The sequence below is a fragment of the Engystomops pustulosus genome, unplaced genomic scaffold, assembly GCF_040894005.1.
Source record: "Engystomops pustulosus unplaced genomic scaffold, aEngPut4.maternal MAT_SCAFFOLD_211, whole genome shotgun sequence".
Taxonomy (NCBI): domain Eukaryota; kingdom Metazoa; phylum Chordata; class Amphibia; order Anura; family Leptodactylidae; genus Engystomops; species Engystomops pustulosus.
The window spans coordinates 150,001-153,556 of NW_027285091.1; positions in this window are offsets into that span (position 1 = coordinate 150,001).

Genomic DNA, 3,556 nt, shown 5'->3' on the forward strand with positions numbered 1-3,556 from the left:
CGGCCCGCGCAGATTTGGACCGGGGTCCGGGGCGAGTACCTGCCTCTCTCACGAAGGGAGTGTCACCGGTAAGAAGCCTCTTCCCACGTCTGCTTGCCGACTTACGCTCGCCCCGACGAGAGGCCCAACCGAAAGAGTGGAAAGGGGCAGAGATTTCCAGGGTCGCCCCACCAGGGATGCAATACCCCAGTGCAGACTGTCGGCCCTGCCCCGAACCTACTCGGTGGTTTGAAGGTTAACCTCTTGGGGAAAAGCAGCGATTCGCCTCGCGGTGCGTGCCTCCGCGGATCTAAACCCCCTCGATCGATGTGGGGCCAGAGGACCCCTTTTCCCCGTACGAAACGGCCGGCTCACCATGGGCTCGACATCCGTGGGTCGGAGAGTTGAGCGCTTACGCGCGGCGGGACCTTATAACCTGCAGCGGCTGAGGAGCGAAGATTTCCAGGGTGGGCCCCCGGGGATGCCATACCCCGAGCAGCCAGTCGGCCCCGCTCCTAGCGCGCTGACGAGCAATGGAGTCTTCCCCGCGGCAGCCACCGCCCTCGCCTCGCCGTCGGTCGATGAAGAGCCGAGTTCGCCCTCCTCTGCTCGGGACTCGGAAACGGCCTGGCCTTCGCCTACTCCGTCGGGCAACTGCCTTCCGCCAGCCCCTTCCCTCGAATCCCCTTCTTCCATTTTAGACCCGATCAGGGGATTGGTCAGCCCAGCCCTGGGGTAGGAAGAGGGGTTGGGGTCGGTTCGGCTTCCGGTGCCCCCGCTCGGCCAAAGGTCCCCTCGCTTTGGAAGCAGAGGGTGCCGGGGTTATTTTCGGCTTGACGCCTAGTCCGGTCCCTGCCGGTTCCCGTGGAGGCCCGCGGTCAAAACCAGCTCCCCGGCTGTCGGAGCCGGAGCCCCGCAGCCCGAGCGGACGCACCGAGTCCCTCATGTAAGGGATAGCCGCCCCTACGGAACGGCCCGGACTGGGACCAGGCACCCCCAGGCGCCGAAGGGGTGGGTCGGCCGTGTTGCCGAAGCTTAGCCGGCGCTGATGACCGCAGCCCCTAACGATGCCCACAGGCGGGGGAGCCAAGGAGAGCACTAGGAAGACGTGGCGGGGTCGGACGGCTCAATTTCCAGGGTGGGACCCCGGGGGTTCAGTACCCCGGGCATCCGGTCGGTTTCGCCGGCGCGACCCCAAGCCTTCCACGGCCCCCTTCGTGGGTGCAGGGATACCGTGCAGGGTGCAGGCTTAGACGCCAATTCCCCAGAAGTTTTAGGGATAGGGTTTGTCCGGGCGCCACCGCAGCGACAACCTCGCAAGAAGCTCTCTTCCACAAAAGCACGGGCAACGTTCGTGTGCGAGTGTTGGTCTCCCATGGTCTACCGACTCCCCCGGGCGGCCCAAGCGTTACGCCCACGGCCGGGCCCTCGAGCAGGCGCACCCCTGGTGCCTCTCGTAAGGGAAGGCTACGGTCCTCAACCCCTCGTATGGCGGGGAGGGCGCATTTGAAACGCTAAAGGACGAGCCCTGTTCGGGACCTGGCGGGGATCCGCGGATTGGCGAGAGGGATGGGTCTGCCGTTGGTCAGAGGGGACGCACCCCTGGGACGCAGTTTGGCATTAGCGACCGATGGCCCATCTACGACCATGTACTCCGGGAGCGCCAAGGAGGACGCGGGTGGGCTTTGGGGGCAGACTCAATTTCCAGGGTCTGGGCGCCGGGGGTGCAATACCCTTAAGCGCTCATGTCGGTTTCGTCTGCCGCCCGCCTCTGGCCCGGCTCCTAGTGACGGGTGCTGTGAACGTGCGATCGTGCTTGCGGTTGAAGAGTTCAAAGGCTACCGCTGGGGATAACACGCCCGGGGAATTTAGAAACCCCCCCCTCCGCTACAATCTCTGCTTCTGCCGGACTCGGAGGGGAGCCGCCCCGGGGGCGACCGCTCCCTCTCCTCTTCCGCGGCGTGCCGCGCGCTTCGCCGTCAGCAGCGGAGCGAACCTTTTTCTCGGTCCGCAGCTCTTCAGGCGTAGGCGGGCAGCGCTAACAGGGTACACTGGGGACCACTCGACCGCAACCGCTCCTCCGACCGACGAGCATACCTACCGCGGATACGCCACGGTGGGTCTAAGCCTCGTCGCCGCCGCGAGGAGCAGGCGGGAGCCGTCCCTTTTCGTGCTGCGGAAATAAACCGTGGACACAGAGGTGTGTCTGCGCTCTCCGACCGGGCGGGGGGCGATTGGACTTGCCCGAGGGACACTAGGCGAGGCGCTGCCGCGGGAGCCGGAGCTCCGCGCTGGACGCTGCCGCCGCCGCCGCCGCCCCCCACCCACGGTACGGTGGAGTACGCCCGTTCCATACGCTTCGTAGCAAACCTCAGCCGAAGCAGAGAGTCCTACCGCTGTGGCAGGAGCGGGGCCGTGCGAGGACCACACTGGCACCGCGCTACACAACCTTAGGCAGAGGACCACAGCCGCTCACGGGGAGCGGGGGATTGATGCGCGACCAAGACTGAGGCTAAGGAACGCTTTACCATAAACCGGCCGGGGCCAATACCCCTGACCGAGCAAAGTGCCCTGCCCCGCCGGATCGCGCTGTGTCAGATCGATCAAAAGAGCGGAGAGCCGAGACTCTACCGCTGGGAGTTTGTGGAGAACGGCCTGGCTTGCGTCCCGTCCTCCCGCCCTCGACCTCACATGGCTAGCCTCACCCGCCGGGAGCCACCCCATTGGGGACCGTAGGGCGGAGAAGGGGTCTCCGCGTCCGGAATTTACTTGTGGAGAACGGCCTGGCTTACGTCCCGTCCTCCCGCCCTCGACCTCACATGGCTAGCCTCACCCGCCGGGCGCCACCCCATTGGGGACCGTAGGGCGGAGAAGGGGTCTCCGCGTCCGGAATTTACTTGTGGAGAACGGCCTGGCTTACGTCCCGTCCTCCCGCCCTCGACCTCACACGGCTAGCCTCACCCGCCGGGCGCCACCCCATTGGGGACCGTAGGGCGGAGAAGGGGTCTCCGCGTCCGGAATTTACTTGTGGAGAACGGCCTGGCTTACGTCCCGTCCTCCCGCCCTCGACCTCACATGGCTAGCCTCACCCGCCGGGCGCCACCCCATTGGGGACCGTAGGGCGGAGAAGGGGTCTCCGCGTACGGAATTTCTTGTGGAGAACGGCCTGGCTTACGTCCCGTCCTCCCATGGCTAGCCTCACCCGCCGGGCGCCACCCCATTGGGGACCGTAGGGCGGAGAAGGGGTCTCCGCGTCCGGAATTTCTTGTGGAGAACGGCCTGGCTTACGTCCCGTCCTCCCGCCCTCGACCTCACATGGCTAGCCTACCCCGCCGGGCGCCGCTCCATTGGGGATACGGTACGGCAAAGCGCGACGCCGCACGATGCCAACACTTTGTGCAAAAACCTGGCAGAGTCGACCAAAACCTCGCTTCTTTGACCGGTATTTTTGATGCTTTTCTCTGCCGCCGAAGGTGCACTGAGGGTCGGATCGCCCAAAATTTTTACCGGTCGTTTTGGTCTGCGGTTCTTCCGAGAGGTGCCCGCCTGACAGTTCTTTTTCAGCAGCCTCCGAAAG